The 17,500-nt window shown below is 36.9% G+C and overlaps 2 long non-coding RNA genes across 3 annotated transcripts; both read left to right on the top strand.

Moving 5' to 3' along the window:
* Positions 1-762: 762 nt before the first annotated feature.
* LOC309709430 lies at positions 763-4,082 on the top strand. Its single transcript, XR_014277512.1, has 4 exons — positions 763-1,221; positions 1,820-1,972; positions 2,224-2,270; positions 3,612-4,082. It is a non-coding gene; the product is annotated as an uncharacterized lncRNA (long non-coding RNA).
* A 4,250-nt stretch (positions 4,083-8,332) lies between these two features.
* On the top strand, positions 8,333-12,950 carry LOC309709015. 2 transcript variants are annotated; one of them, XR_014277394.1, is made up of 5 exons: positions 8,333-8,424; positions 8,561-8,953; positions 10,351-10,569; positions 10,746-10,807; positions 12,632-12,950. It is a non-coding gene; the product is annotated as an uncharacterized lncRNA (long non-coding RNA). The 2 variants fall into 2 exon arrangements; XR_014277395.1 differs by having other exon boundaries at positions 10,351-10,807.
* The last annotated feature ends 4,550 nt before the right edge of the window (positions 12,951-17,500 follow it).

Below are 17,500 nucleotides of genomic sequence, written 5' to 3'. Positions count from 1 at the left end.
TATAACACACATGTTAAATAATAAATTGATCAATCATCAAATGTTAGTAAAAACGTTATAACCCAAATACAGCTGTGTTTTATGATCTCAGGTGTAACAATGCTCCTGACATGTTCTACATTTAGAGCAAAATATAATTAAATTAGCAACACAGTGCTATATGACAAACTATAGCCTTTTTTTTCCACACACAGAAACGGTGACAAGCACAAAATCTAATCTTCTTACAAAGACAAAAACACAAGTTATGTAAATAAATTTAGCTTGTGTTTTTTTAGACTGATGACTAGGATGGATGGATGGGTGATTATGGCATGTTTTCACGTATCCCAGTCACATTCTTTGTGAAAGCTACTAAGTTTATCTCATTTTGCATCATAAACATCAGACTCTTCGTGTGTCTAATGGTTAAGACTGAAATGTGAATGTCTGACACACTGTCGTCTTAAAAAAAAGAACACAGCATACCATTACATTCACAGAAAACAACCACAGAACAAAAGGTTCCACTCAACGAGCCAATCACATCTAGCATTACCTTTAATGGAAAAGTCTGCACAGGTCATGAAATTTGAGAATTAGGCCGGTTTTACTGTCTCTTTACTGCATGTCATCGTCAAACATGGAAAGACTTCACATTGTTCTTGTTCTGCTTTTAGGTAATATTTAGAATGGGTAATTAAATATACAATTTATTATAGAATAAACTATTTAATTAATTATATATAACATTCTAAATTAACTTTTTTACTCAACAGTTACAACCATTTGGTGTGGTTTTAAACACTGGCCACATATGTTGTTGTGTTTGTATTACAGGAGGTCATTGGATTTCTGGATCAGTGGTGGATTTGAGAGTGACATCAGGACAGAACGTCACTCTGAATTGTGACTGTAAAACATCAACGAACATCAAGGAATATATTGTTTGGTACAGAAATTGTACGCATGAAAACCAGCCTCCTCTTGTTTTAAAGCAAAAAGAAGATCCATGGGAACAAATCAGCGACCAAAAAAGTGTACTGAATTCTCTAGCCCGCTTCCACTTTGTAGAGAATAACTTGTCTGGATCGTATGATCTGCTGATCATGAATATTTCTGATTCTGATGAGGGTCTCTATTACTGTGGAACTGAGAAGGAACACTGGAAGGAGGAGGATAAAAGTGTTCAGGTCAAATATGTTCACAGATACAGCAACATCAGAACAAGAATCCTAATCAGTAAGTACTTGTGTGATAAATATGTATATTAAGGAATTTAACTATGACTAACTGATGAACTAATGAATGTGTGCTTGTGTTCAGTTTAAAGTAAATTTTAATGATCGAGTCACAAACAACCATTATGAGGTTGTATTATTTTTGTAGTAAATATTTGAGTAGAATTTTGTACACATACAATTGCTTAAATTTAATCTTTTAAATGTTAAGTAAGAGAAATTTCTGGATCCTAAAAACAGTAACACTCGGGATCATTGTCAGAAAGCATTTTTATTTTTATAAAGAAAAAATACTGAAGTTAATTGTATGATTATGGAATTTTTTGGCAGTTTTTAATTTAAAAAGCCATCAAATACTAAAATGTTAGATACATTTTATATGTACATGCATTGTGCACATAATGGCTATCCAAAAGAGACGAAGAATGGTTTTCCAAACAATCCTCTGCAGCTTAGAGGCAGAAAAAATATTTTGATTGGCATCTATTTATCTATTTAAACTACATTTACTGGGTACTGATTTTTGAGATCTGTATAATAGTGAAGTACCAAGAATATACACACAGGCCATAACTGAAACATGTTTATTAACAATTTAGAGGCCAGTGATACAACTCGAACCCATGAGAGGACTCCACAGGTTGAAGCTTGCAGCATGTGTTGGAAACTGCTGCTTGTCCTGTGCCCAACTTTTGCTGTTGTCCCCTCTCTTCTTGTCTCACTTCTTGTTCATCACTACTGCCAGAAAACAGGTAATTGCTAGTAATGGTACTTTTATTTAATTTTGTTTATTGTATCAATTCTGTCATCAGTTCACTACATCACTGTTCACTACATCAGTTTGTAATCTCAAATTATTGTCCAAAATCTGGTATTTTAAGTATTAAGTATTTTAATCACCAAGTAAAGCTTCACACACGTTACATACTATATTTAAGTCTGTCTGATGTTTGATATTATTGTTTATTATTTTGTTGTATTCCTTTCTTTCTGTGACCAAAAGTTGATCACCAACGACCTAAAACCAGTCAGCAAACAAGAAAAAATCAGGTAAATCACATTCATATTCAATTTTTGGTATTTTCATAACTAATTCTCCTACTAATAATTAAAATTTACATATAGCATTTTAATGGCAGAATTTGTATTTATACTGATCTATTTGGAAATTGAACTTGATAGCGTATTTATCAAGTACAATTTGACACATGGTATGCGGAACCTGCGCATCTTGTAAATATTCTGTACCAATTACTCATCATGATCAGTGTCCTATCCCTTTCCTGCAATAATAAGGAAAAATGACTTAATGTGTTATAGATTCACATATTTTCATTATTTCATCAATAAAAAGAATATAAATAATAAGAATAACTTCATTTGTTTTGCATCTTAAAACACACACGCAGTTTAAAAAAGTGCTTAACAGTTTGGATAAAACTGCACATTAAATATAAAGTAAACATGTACCAGCATACAGACACAAGCTCAAACAAATAGTCTTATATTTACTCCTACATAAATAGATGTGAACTATAGCTAAAAAAATAATGCCAGAAAGTTTAAGGAAAATCTAACCTCTAAAAATGACCATTCTGTTACATTAAATTAAATTGTATTTATATCAAAGTCAAAGTCAAAGTCAACTTTATTTGTCGATTCTGCCACATGTACAGGACATACAGAGAATAGAAATTGCGTTACTCTCAATCCCTAGATAAATAGCAAATGAACATTTAAATATATTTAAATATAAAAGTGATTAAAAATGCAAGTAAAATAATTAAAAAGTAAAAATTTAAATAAATACAATTTTACATATAACAAGAAAGCTATACAATATACAATATAATGGGTAAGTGACATTGAGTGTAAACCAGGCAGAGTAGTGCAAATAGGCAAATAGTGCAAATGGAGATTTAGTAATGTACGGTAAGAGAAAGTGTAACAACAAAGTCTTATGAGGTAATGGCTCCAAATCACAACAACAGTTGCCTCAAAGCGCTTTATATTGTATTGTAAAAGCCCTACAATAATACACAGAAAACAGACAAGGCACAATCACTCAGTGAAGCATTCACTGAGGTAGGAGAAGCTATTGGGGTGGTTAAGAGAAAAGTACAGCTTTGTCTTACCAACATAGTGATAATAGGAGATGCCTTTGGAGCAATAGTGCATGAGCCTGAGGTAACATATAAGGTGAGAACATTTAGAACCATTGGATCTGCCGTGTTTCTTTAATCAGAGAGAAGATGCTGGCTGTTTTAATTGTGATGCTTAACACTCACAATGGCGACCAGATTTATATGCCCCTAGAAAGATTTATAGACAATCATGTCATGCATTTGACCATCTGATTATTGACTGTAAATGACAGATGTTCATTCACAGGATGAAGCTGTGTTTTATGCTACAGTGGAAACCCGTCAAGCCACACAAAGACAAAAGAAGAAGATAACGCATAGTTCTGACTTCTGTACTTATTCTGCTATCAACACCTCTGGGCTCTAGATTGTTCATTGTTTCATTTAAAAATGCATAATGAATTATGCTGGTTAAACCAAAAACTTCTGCAAGGATTGAGATTAGCACAATCCTATGCAAAGCTATTCTAGAGCCTATAGAGCTTTTAATCACTGAGGATGATGTCTGGTGTAAACTGCAAGGAAGCCAAACACACAGTGCTGTTGATGCAAGATAATTAATATTTTTCATCTTCTCTGTGAATGATCGTGGTTTGGATGATCGGTGTATACATGTAAACAATTAGTATCATTTGTATTCCTGTTTTGTTTTGTTTTAATTCTAAGATTGTTCATTTGTGTATTTTTTTTTTGCCATTTTTAATAGCAAAATCAGTAGTTTTAGCTTTTTTGATTAGATGTTTGTTTTTTCTTTGTTAAAATGTTTAATTATATATTTTTGCTTAATCATCTAAAAGATGACAAAAGAAACGTATCATAAACAACAAACAGTGGTGTTTGTCGTTTATGATGTTTGAGTGTTTTGTTTTTTCAAATCAGTTGTAGTAGTTTACAGTATACCAAAGAATAAGATAAGATAAGATAAGATAACCTTTATTAGTCCCACACGTGGGAAATTTGTTTTACAGACCTTTACAGAAGTTTACTGAAGCAGAAATATTATGTTATCTGTTCATGCAGCTAATATATTAAATTGCGATTGTATTTGTGGTGCGATTCTCCTTCTACTGTTTTTTTAAGCCTCTCTAATTAGTAGTATAAATAATAAATGTGATTGTAAAAAATTCTACACTTCTTCCTTGTCCTTGATAACAAAATGCACAGTTTCAACCACAGCAAGGTCTTTTACACTGTACTGAGAAATTATTAAGCACTGAAATTTGAAAAATAATCCAGAACTAACTTGATTAATATTAAAATTCTTCTTTTCTGCTGACATTAGTTTTTAAAGCCTTCCAGGAGTGGACATCACAGGAAATTTACCAAAGGGTGAGACTCTGCAACAAAAATGCAAAAACAAAACCCAAAAGGAATAAAAAAATAAAATAAAATAAAGGCGTTCCAGCTGTTACTCTTCAAAAACAATACTTCTTCTCAACTGTCAAACATAGTGGTAGAGAGGTGATGATTTGGACTTGTTTTCCAGCCACAGGATTTGGGCACTGAATAGACAACGAACTCCTCTGTATAACAAACTATTCTATTCTTGTGAGCTTTTGAAGTGAAATGAGGCCTTGAGGTGACTTTTGTTATGATTTGGCGCTATATAAATAAAAATTAATTGAAATGTGAGGCCATCTGTCTGATGTTTATAGCTCAGTTCAGGCAAGGGTCAAGGAGCATGCTCGGAGCAGTGCTAGCAGTTAAACCAACTTTATTGTGGAATAGGCAGGTGTAAAGGGGCAGGGTTATGAGGAACACGACAGGGCTCAACTTAAGGGTGGTCTCAGGAGTTCTGTCAAAATTAATTAATTAATCAATTCATTAATTCATTAATCAATTAATTAAATTAAGCTGGATTCTGCCTTAGTTTTACCAGGCCGGACAAGCGTGGGGGGAGTTGACAGTTGACAATACTGTTCCAAATTATAGCCAAGTGGTGAGTAAACAGGTAGATTAAGGATGGGCTTAGCAGAAGTATTACCAGAGGTGCCAGAGAGAAGAAGGTGTGCAGATGAAGTCAAATGTGTCATGGTCCTGGGTCGGTGACCCAGCGCTTTTAGTTATCATTTTCTAGTTTATGATGATGATTATTATTGTTTGAGTTCTGTGTGTTATATTTGGTCTGCCTTTGAGTCTGTGTCTCTGTCTATGGTGTCACCCCATCTGTTTGTGAATCTGTCTGTTTAGTTCAATGTCTTGTCTGGTTCCATGTGTCTGAGTTTCCTGTTTTATTGTGAAGGTCCGCGTCGTATGTGAGTGTGATCACTTTACATTTCCCCTGTCCCGTCAGCCCAGATTCCTCCCAGCTGTGTTGCCCTCCTGTCTCTCATCCCCTGATTACTGGTGTGTGTATTTAAGCCCTGTGTGTTCTCCTGCCTGTTGCCGGTTCGTCTGTGTTCCTCCGTGTCAGTCTGTGACCCTGTGTTCCACGGTGTCCTGTTCCTCGTCTGCGTCTCTCTGCTATTCATCATCCGTTGTCATATGCTCCCAGGTCTGTTATTTTTAGTTCTCCCAGTTTAGGTGTCTTTAGTTGTTTGTTATGCCCCACTGTTTGTTTGCCACTACACCTCTGTAAATAAAACCACCGGTATCTCATCCACTGCCTGCATCTTGGGTCCTCCTTCTAAATCCACACGGCTCGCCTCGGCAGCCGTGACAAAATGTGGTATTCTGGACAGAAAAATCCTGAACAAGGTTTCCAGACATGGATGAGCACAAAAGACGGGTAGCTGGGCAGGCAGGCAGGGGTGAAGTAAGGGAATCTCAAACCAAAAGGGGCTGATTATCACCATGATGGTGGAGAATAACCACGCAGTTCAGCACCAGTGTATAATTCATATTAAAACCAAAATTCATATTAAAGATTATTAAAAGATCTGAAATGAAACCTCATATATTTCTACACTGTGTTATGTTCCTGAATTGACTGATATGTGTCTTTGCTACACGATGAAGGCAAAACAAAAAAATTCAGATCAAAATGTGAGTCTGGAATCTGTAGGAGTGAGGTAAAGATCAAACTTTTCATTCTGTTTACTAACAGCTACAAGACAAAATGCAAGATATGTATTTTTCAAAGAATCCCCCATTTACCATTTGGTTGGCAGAAATCTGCACAATGTTGATTCTTGATATAAAACAAGACTCTTTTTTTTTTCTTGTAATTTTTTTTAAGCTACGCTTTAAATTTCCACTTCAGCTTTAACGCATGCCCCATATTTTTGGAAACTCTCACAAGTTGAAGGTGCTCACAAACCACCACCATTGTAGACGATATAGTGAGCAGTAGGCTCACAGGAAAACCACAGAAACAAATGTCTACTCGGACGACAGAATGCAACATGTTTTTGTGAACCCCGTACTTTATTCAATCTTTATTTTTTAATTCTAAAACCAAAAGACAGAACAGATTTCTGATAAGAGGGACGCACTCTGTTGTTTCAAGTACAGAAATCACCATCACTATAGACATATGTCATATTTTTATAACTCTATGCTAAGTGAGTTTGACCAACTCACGACAAAAACGTTACTCTTCAGTTGTTGAATGTTCCACTAAATTTACCAGCTCATAGCTTTTTATGCTGTTTTTGGAAAATAGTGTTTTCGATCATTGCTGTAAGACTGAGCCAAAGCAGTAATTCTACAGGCCATTGAGGCGACTTTTGTTGTGATTTGGCGCTATATAAATAAAAATTAATTGAATGGTTCGGGCATCTGGCAAGGATGCCCCCTGGGCGCCTCCTGGGCGAGGTGTTCCAGGCATGTCCCACCGGGAGGAGGCCCCGGGGCAGACCCAGGACACGCTGGAGAGATTATATCTCTCGGCTGGCCTGGGAACGCCTTGGTATTCCCCCGGACAAGCTGGAGGAGGTGGCTGGGGAGAGGGAGGTCTGGACCTCTTTGCTTAGGCTGCTACCCCCGCGACCCGACCTCGGATAAGCGGATGAAGATGGATGGATGGATGGATGGATGAATTGAACTAAAAAAAGAATAACTGAAAAATTTAGTAGTAATAGAAGTAGTTTCGAGTCAGATAAAGTTTACATCTGTATTCATATGCATCTAGCAACTTGATTTGTTCATTTTTATTGAAGTATGAAGCGGATATGCTAGCACACTGAAAATAGTTTGTAACGTGGAGATTTGTGCAAGTGTCACACTAGATCTTGGTAAACCTCCCCCAACCCTCTCCCTGCGTGGCACACAGAAGGTAACCTACAGCTGATAAAACCAAATGTTTCTGTCATGTGTTCTCTAAATAAATTACATTGTCACATAGTCATCATTTAATGAACTTAGATGGTCACATAGATGAACTAGAATACACGACATATTACACTGTGTCTTTATCTTAATAAATAATAATCAGTTCTGTTTGTTTGTCTGTTTGTTTTTTCAAATTGGGTCAAGAACACACCAGATGTAAAAATCAATAAAAGTTTTTATGGATCGCCTTCAAACTTCACAGTATGCTAGACCTTGGGGTACATGAGTATCTAGGTTGGCTAAGCATTTCACCTTGGCCTTTATATTGTTAGTGCTCAAGGTCAAAGTTGACCTTAAATAAAGTTTCAAGGATGCATATCAAGTAATATGTCATTTTACTGTACAGCAAACTTTTAACCTTTTTAATATGATACCATATGACATCAGAATGATGCCATAAAAGACTGATGTCAGAATGTTGTAATAAAAAAAATCATAGCTCATCAAAATTCGTGTGTACCTCTTGTCCTTTGGGAGAAGATGTAATCCCTGAGTGTTCTTGTTCATGTCTATAATGGCTAAGACTGAAAAGCATGTTGAAAAGCAGTCTGTCATGTTAAAAGAACTTTAATTTTTACATCCAGACCATCACATGACATTGCACTGACACAGTGTAACCACAGAATAGAAGGTTCCACTCCACCACCCGATCGCAACTTGCATTTCCTTTAGTGGAAAAGTAATGTGTAGGCGATGACATTCGAGAGTCACACCATTCTTACTGTCTTTTAACTGCAGGTAATCATCAAACATGGACAGCCTTCATGTCATTCTTGTCCTTCTTTTAGGTAATATTTTGTACAACTAATTAAATTATACATTAATATTATAAAACATTAAATGAATGTGTCAACTCTATTTGGAATTCTACATCACATCTTGTACTCAACACTGGCAAAATTTGTTATTGTGTTTGTATTTCAGGAGGTCATTGGATTTCTGGATCAGTGGTGGATTTGACAGTGACATCAGGACAGAACGTCACTCTGAATTGTGACTGTGAAGCATTTTCTGAGGAATATATTGTGTGGTACAGAAATTGTACCCATGAAAATCAGCCTCCTCTTGTTCTGAAACTAAAAGAAGATGCATGGAAAAAAATCAGTGACCGAGCAATTTCAGTGAATTCTCTATTACGCTTCCACTTTAAAAAGAATCAGTCCTCTGGATCCTATGATCTGCTGATCATGAATATTTCTGATTCTGATGAGGGCCTCTATTACTGTGGAACTGAAAAGGAACAGTGGGTAGATGGCACAAGCGTTCAGGTCAGATATGACCACAGATATGCCAGTATCGCAACAAGAATCTTAATCAGTAAGTACTCATGTGTGATTGGGGTTTTTTTGTTGGTTTGTTATATATATGCATACAGTACTGTGAAAAACTTTTAGGCAGGTGAGGAAAAATGCTGTAAACAAAGAACGCTTTCAGAAATGGAAGTGTTAATCATTTATTTTCATCAATCCACAAAATGCAGTAAATGAACAAATGAAAGATAAATCTCAATCAAATCAATATTTGGTGTGACCAACTTTAAAACAGCATCAAATCTTCTAGGTAAACTTGCACACAGTTTTTGAAGGAACTCGGCTGGTAGGTTGTTCCAAACATGTTGGAGAACTAACCACAGATCTCCTGTGGATGTTGGCTTCCTCACATCCTTCTGTCTTTTCATACACTCGATGGTGAGATCATGGCTCTGTGGGGGCCATACCATCACTTCTAGTACTTCTTGTTCTTCGTTAGGCTGAAGATAGTTCTTAATGACTTTGACTGTAGGTTTGGGGACATTGTCCTGCTGAAGTCTGTTTAACAAAGACATTGCTTCTGTGCATTACATCTACTGTATTTAATTCTGACATAAGCAAAAATCTTTACCCATCCCTCATTTTTATTTATTTTTTATTTTGTCCCTGATTTTCAGTGCAACTCTTGGGTAATTTGGCCAGTTCTTTGGTAGAAAGAGCTAAAATTGCTCTTATGATGTTGAAAGTTGCCGACCCCTAGCCTAGGTGAACCATACATGTATCAACTGAAGGGCCAGCTGCATTTCCAGCTGCAAGTCTTGGTGGATTGTTTTTTAACATTTTCTTAAGGAAATCACTTTCAAATGCAGTTCATTTGGTGTAGATAGTGTTTTAGGTCTTCCACTTCTTTTGTCCTGCACTTGTCCAGTTTCCACAAACTTTTAAGTACACACTGCACACCAAGTTTTTGGCTATTGTTTTTGCATCACCTTCTTAGTTAAAAAACACTCATGTTTAATATCCAGTAAAATACGTAAAGGAAAATAATAAACTGCAAATGATGTTAATATTATTAAACCTGAATTTTTTTCAAATGGGAATGCAAAGGTAAGTCTTGCTGTAAAAAATGTTTCTTAATGTGTTTATAATTTTATTTGCTGGTTTGAAGTGTTTGAATATGCATTATGGTATTACTTTTGTAAATAATAGTCCGTTTAGAGTAGAAAAGACGATGAAGCAGGATATACTTTAGCGTGGGGCTTTCTTGTGATTGAAAGTCATCTTACATGAAGTAAACAGAGCAGTGTGCTTGCCACTTAAGACGTACAATAACTAAAGTCAGTACTAAACTAGATTGCTACACAGTGTTTCTATATTGTGTAAACTAAACACACTATACAAAGCACTATACATAAGTGGATTGTAGTAAAAATGTAGATCTAATACACAACTTATTTCATGCAGATTCACCTCACACAAGTCCTTGCCCTGATTCCAGTCCTTGCCCTGACTCCACTCTTCACTCTGACTCCAATACTCGACCTGACTCCACTCCTCATGCTGTCTACGACAGAACCTGTGGTTCCAGTCTCGTGCCCTGGCTGATGATGTTTACACCAGGATTTTCTATTCTCATTTCATTTTTTTCCTTTATTTTTATTTATCAGTTGTGTCGGAAAACAGGTACTGTATATTTTAATTATTAGAATTTAATTTTTCGAATTGTTTGACTCACCTTCAAACACACACACACACACACAGTCCTCCACAAAACTATCTACAACCATTAAATGGCAAATTCTTAATGGCACTGTTGCTGCTGAATGCTCCAGTATGATAGTGCATTTTTGTTTATGCAGAAAAAGAACTTCAATTTTTTCAGAACAGACCAGATCACAATAATCAAAGGAGACAGAATGAGGTAAACTTTCTCTTCTTCATTTTCTTATCTACACTTGTTTTTGTTTTTTTTATTGCATAAACAGCTGTGTGTGGGTCACTATTCAAAAGAGTAATGTAATACACATTATTATCAATTACTTACTATAAGATCATCAATTACTGTACAAAATTACAAAATGATGGATAATTTTTTTAGCTAGTCATTACAATGTTTTTACATCACATAGCTAGCAGTTAACTATATAAACCTTCTGTTACAGTCCCACACATTAACATAATCTCTATCCTAATGGGAATGAACCCAGGTGATTAACTTTTAACATAAAGAAAAGGAAAGGGGAAAAAAACTTTTAACAAAAAGCTGACAGCGTTAGAAAACAGACCAAATAGAATAGAATAGAATAGATCTTTATTGTCACTGTTACAAGAACAATGAGACACAGTTTTGCACCATGTAGATTTAGATTAGAATTCTTTTAGGATAGGAGAATAAGATAAAATAGACTTAAGTTTCTGCAAAGTTACATAAGTATCTACACAAAAAAAAGGATTGTTGTTGTGGCCTGGGCACAGTTTCAACTCTGTCACCACATGCATGTCTTTTTGTGAAATAAAAATATCCAGTCTCTTTAAAATCTGTAGACTGCTGTACAGTTTATCGTTTCCCACCACATACTCTAAAGTGAGCTCATTATACCACAAATGCAAGGGGGGATAATTACTGATGTGACTCATGTGATTACTGAATTTATTACAGTTATTCATTACATTACTATACTTGGGAATTGAGTAGAACCAACTCTTCTCAGTAGTTCAGTTCCTTGGAATTCAGTTCACTTCCTTGGAAATTAACTAGTCTGCAGCCTTTATATAGACATTACTTTTAGTTTTAATGCACAAAAGGATGAGAGCAGGAGCAGAAGTGCAAACTGTGACGAGAACAGAAACAATTGTATTATGCAAATAACATAACTTCAGTGCTTTAAAAGCATGCCAACGCTACCTAGTGCTAAGATAGCCAAAATCCCGGAGTAACATTAAAGTTAAATGAGTGCTGACCCCAGCAAAGCAGCCAGACCCTGAACTTATATAACAAAAGAAGTGATTAGCAGTCAGGCTGAAGCCTCCATTTCTACCTGTTCATGTTTCAACAGAATCAAGTCTGTTTGTGCTTGTTTTCAACTTTGCTATGTGCTGTCAGCTTTGGGTTCATACCTAAAAACTAAGAGAAAGATCAATTGTGTGTCCTTATTAGCACAAGTACTTGTATTGTGTGTGAGTGGGTGGGGTGGGGGGGCTGTAGCTCGTAGGTTTATATTGTTAAATGACCACTAATATCAGATAATTTCAGGATAAATGCGAATGTAATGTAATAAATTAATTTCATTAATACACTATTTCATTAGAGGAATGACTGCAACACTGATCACAACAAAGAGGGGAAATACCTGCAACATTCGCAGACATTAGTCCACACAGCATGAATAACTTGCACAAATGTAATGTCTTTGATATGTTTCTTACTGATGGTGCTGGCTCTCAAAGTGGAGCCGATAAGGAATAAAATTGATAAGTGATATCAATAATGGAATCAGAATTGCTAAATTCTTATCAATTCCCATCCCTAACTATAATGTGATTATAACAGTTTATTAGTTTGTAATACATTACACACAACACTGATAAACACAAATAATGTGTCAGTACTTTTTTAATGACATATGGCATTCAAACAGAACGTCCTTTTTAAAATTCCATATTGTTCTAATGATTGCAGTATTCATTTAAGTAATTACTTAATATCAGAAGAAGTTATGATTCTAAATGTCAAATTGTTTCTCAGGATGAAGATTTGTGTTTAACACAAGTCTGGTTCCAGGCTCAAAATGGACAAAAAAATCTTTAGACGGATTCAAGATGGAGAAAACGCTGTCTTCCACTGAAAATTATATACGTAGTTTGTTTTATTTATTTGTAACTGAACAGAGTTAGTCATTATTGAATTTTAATTTTTAGTTTTAATTGTTCTTTATGTTTTCCTTAAATTGTAGTTTTGGTGACTGATGCATGTAAATAACTTTAGAAGTAAAACTAACAAAGTATCCAGAAAAAGAGTGATGAATTCTGATGATTTTGTCAGATTTGTGTAAATTACAGCGCTTATTATAGGAAACAAAATTTTTTAAATAAAAAATATCTTTTCGTACCCATGGTCTGTTGAATGTCTTTAAAGAGTATACTTCCTTTGCCTTTTTTTTTATTGTTGATTTAGACTAATCCTTGAAATTATATACTCTCTAAAATTATTATCACTATTTTTTTAGATTTCAATCAGTTTTTGGTTATCTTTTGTGTCTGCGGACACACCACCACAAGCCTCAATATGCAAACATATTTTCACTGTTGTACTTTATAAAGATATTTATGCACAAGCATAACATCTCATACCAAACCAATGCTGTGTTCTAATATTTTCCTTGGCCTTTATTTGGAAATAAATTGCCATGCAAACTATAATTACAAAACATTTCATATCAAATCAAAGCAACACAAAGCAGCTCACGGGATTTGGAATATGACGATGTCTGCGATATCAAAAATACATAGATGGTTCATTTCTGAGAGAGACGCAAATGCAAAAGAAGGTAGATGGAACTGAGACAGGGTGAGCACATGGGACAGCAGTCATATCCTGGAAGACCCAGACAAAGTGTGTCAGCAATGCTGATCTTGTTACCCTCTGATAAGCAGTGTTGGGTAAGTTACTTTAAATTAGTAACTTAGTTACATTACTAGTTACTTCTATCAAAAGTAACTCAGTTACTTCAAGTTACTCGTTACTTTCAGAGTAACTAGTTACTAGGGAAAGTAACTTTGGTTTTTCTCAGAATTCTCTTGTTAATGTGTTGCTTCCGTAACTGGATATCCAGCAAGATTGCCAGTCTTCTAGCTTGCTTACTTGCCACAAGTGCACTGTGCCACCTACCAATAGAAAGGAAAAGATAATGTGCACATTTCCACGAGAGAAATCCCACGCCTGATTCTATCCTAGCCTGCTTTTTACATCCAACACAAAAACTGCAGTGGTGGTGCTTTCGATTGTACTCAGAACTCTGAAATTCTGCCTTCTGAATAGGAAGATGTAGGTAACACCAGACTGAAGATGAGCTGCATACAGAGCTGGACTGGGACAAAAAAAATCGTCCCGGGCATTTTGACTAGAGACCGGCCCACCATTATAGGAAAACTCATAAAGCCTTTGAATAAAAATAAACACTGTTGTGACAGTGATGTACACTGTTCTGATGATATATATATGTATCAATCTGGCCAGAGGGGCCGATGGCGCGATATGGCAGCCTCGCTTCTGTCAGTCTGCCCCAGGGCAGCTGTGGCTACAACTGTAGCTGCCTCCACCAGTGTATGAATGTGAGAGTGAATGAATAGTGGTATTGTAAAGCGCTTTGGGTGCCTAGAAAAGCGCTATATAAAAATCCAATCCATTATAATCTATCAATTGTTTGTTGCAAGACTCAGATAATTATTTTTTTAAAAGTGAGACATTTTAAATGAGAATAAGAAAGTATTTCCTTGTGCCCCCCTTTCCCTTTTAATGCCCTACATGGACCCCTGGCAACACTTTGCTAGACCCGCCCCTGCATAGTTACCAGCTGTCAGCTACTTAGAAAAGGATCCTGGTGTTATTTGTCTCTCAGAAACAGTTCATAACTTCCCTTCAACTCATTCATGTCACCTAAAAGGTAAGGATGATCTGATATCCTCGTGTTGGTGTTGTTCCCAGACCATCATGAAAATGTTGTTCTAGGTTCAACATTGCAAGTGACCAATCACATTGTTGTGACGTTATTCTTTTGCATTTATGAAATTCCAATGTTGCAAGGACAATATCAATTCTGCTTACTGTTTATTAAAGGGTTACGGTTAGGGTTAGGGTTAGGGTCCGTTGATCGGCGGACAGAGGCGGTTTCACGCAGCTTTAGTACAGTTTTTTGTTTTACGCCGGTTTTTCCCGAAGTCGCAAAAGTATGACGTCACAACATTCTGATTGGTCACTTGCAATGTTGATCCTGGAACAACATTTAGTATGATGATCTGGGAACAACACCAACACGAGGATATCAGATCAACCTAAAAGGTAAACCTGTTTCTCCATCACAGCTCTGATGATCCAGTAAGGACATCTCCTGGTTTCATCTTCATGTTTCCCTCTCATCACATAACCAAACCGATATCATGACCAGCAGGTTTACAGCTGTGGCTCCAGCCAACATCAGCTGATACTAGAAATTAATATTAAATGAATTCTAACAACAGCTGATCAAGCTTAAAAGTGCTGCTGTTGTTTACCGCGACATCCGCTGGTTTCCTCTTTCTGGCGCAAAGTGGGCGATAAATAAACAAGAGAGAAAAGCCGATCAGCTGATCATTGATCAGTTTCATGATTGAAGTAGAAACAGGAGAGGGAGGGTGAGAGGATGAGAGAAGAAGAGGCAGCTGTGCAGCGTAAACACAGAATAACTCCAGCTTTGTGTCTTTTTCATTGTAGCTGAAGTCCGGGACAAACTGTGTTCCTTTTCACCTCAATACGAAACCCGTAATATTTTCTCTGAATACGAGACGATTCCATTTTTTACGGGATGGTTGGCAACTCTAATAATTAACCTTATGAACAAAATAAAGTTCAACATCAGTAACATAGCACCCACCAGCCCGTTCTCACTCCCGAGGCGTAACATGTCGACGTTTTGTCACGTCCCGCGGCGTTCCTGAGGAACGCGAAAGGAGACCTTCGGCATTCTTATGGTACGCGGCGGGCTATGGCTGGAATCCAGTGCAATGACGCTCCCGCTTCGGGTCTCTCCTCCCTTTTCCTTCATCCACCTGCTGGCCTCCACCACTTGCTAATGTTATTGAATCTGTGGAAGCTCCGCGATAGCCACCACACGAAGTAACGAATAACGAGCCTATCTAAATCCCAGTAACGAGTAACGCGTTCCCGGTTTTGGCATAATAACTAGTTACCGTGCTCGTTACCACAATAATAACGTAGTTACTGTAACGCGTTACTTAATAACGCGTTAGTCCCAACACTGCTGATCAGAGATGGGCAGTAACGCGTTACGCGTTACTGTAATCTGATTACTTTTTCCAAGTAACGAGTAAAGTAAGGGATTACTATTGCAAAATCGGTAATTAGATTACCGTTACTTTCCCGTAGGAACGCTGCGTTACTGCGTTACTAAAACCGTGATTTTTTTTTGCGAGAATGTCTCATGACAGTGACGTAAGCAAGTGCGACGTTGGTGACAGCAGCTGTGTGCAGATCAACAATGGATAATATATCGAGTGCGGGAGAGAGTATGAGCGTGCAGCGTTTAAAGTGTGGAAGTACTGACCTTACTTTGAGTTTGATTCCATAAAAAGTGACAAAAACATTAGCGTCCATCGTGCGTGGGAAGAAAACTTCTTTTTACAGCGAAAAAAACCCCTAAACTTCCGAGCAAGCACCGAGTAGCTACGACGTAATGGGAAACTCACAGAGACACTCGCGGATTCTTCAACTGACCGCAGCACACCTACACCAGGGTAACCCTCCGCCTACCCTGCTCCTGCTTTACAGGTGAAAATAGAGCAAAAGGACCGCTGAGTCTTTGACTTTATTTATTTTCTGCTGTGTTTTACTTGCATCTGTTTGAAAGAGTGAGTGAAAACACAAAAAATATTTTATTTTATGTGCTGGAATGTGTAGAAAATAGGTTTAAATGTTAAACTAATTTCTTCCAGTCAGAGAATGTTGCATATAATTAAATGTTTTGCTTGATGCATAAAGTTAAAAGATTAAAACTGATAAAACAAGTTAAAAAAAGAGACTTTTCCATTTGATTACATTTTGTATGATGGATTATGTAGAAAAAGTAGAATTGGGCTGAAAGATCTATCGCTTTATCACCTATTCAGGTTGTAAATCGTGTTTTTAAAAAGTAACTAAGTAACTAAGTAACTAAGTAATTAATTACTTTTGAAAATAAGTAATCAGTAAAGTAACTGGATTACTTTTTGGGGGGAGTAATCAGTAATTAGTTACTGATTACTTTTTTCAAGTAACTTGACCAACACTGCTGCTGATAAGGGGACATTCTTCAAGACAGAAGGGGTGAAACAACAGTCTCCACCATATTTTCTTCACGGGGTTGGATGCCCTGCTACCCAACCCTGGATTAGCAGAGAGTTGTGGGACTCTCTTTTCCAACACCCTGGCATAGACTTTCCTGGGGCTGATGAATGTGATCCACTCATAGTTGGGGCACACACTCCAGTCCCCTTTCTTAAAGACAGGAACCACCACCTGGTCTGCTAATTCAGCAGTACTGTCCCTGATTTTCATGAGACACTGAAGAGGCATGTCAACCAATAATAATAATAATAATAATAATGGATTGGATTTATATAGCGCTTTTCAAGGCACCCAAAGCGCTTTACAATGCCACTATTCATTCACTCTCACATTCATACACTGGTGGAGGCAGCTACGGTTGTAGCCACAGCTGCCCTGGGGCAGACTGACAGAAGCGAGGCTGCCATATCGCGCCATCGGCCCCTCTGGCCAACACCAGTAGGCAAGTAGGGTAAAGTGTCTTGCCCAGGGACACAACGACCAGGACAGAGAGCCCAGGGATCGAACCGGTGACCT

This window comes from Aulonocara stuartgranti (genome assembly GCF_965226115.1).
Source record: "Aulonocara stuartgranti genome assembly, chromosome: 6".
Lineage (NCBI taxonomy): Eukaryota > Metazoa > Chordata > Actinopteri > Cichliformes > Cichlidae > Aulonocara > Aulonocara stuartgranti.
The sequence above is the reverse complement of the archived record's forward strand: the minus strand, read 5'-3'. Positions and strand labels throughout refer to the sequence as shown.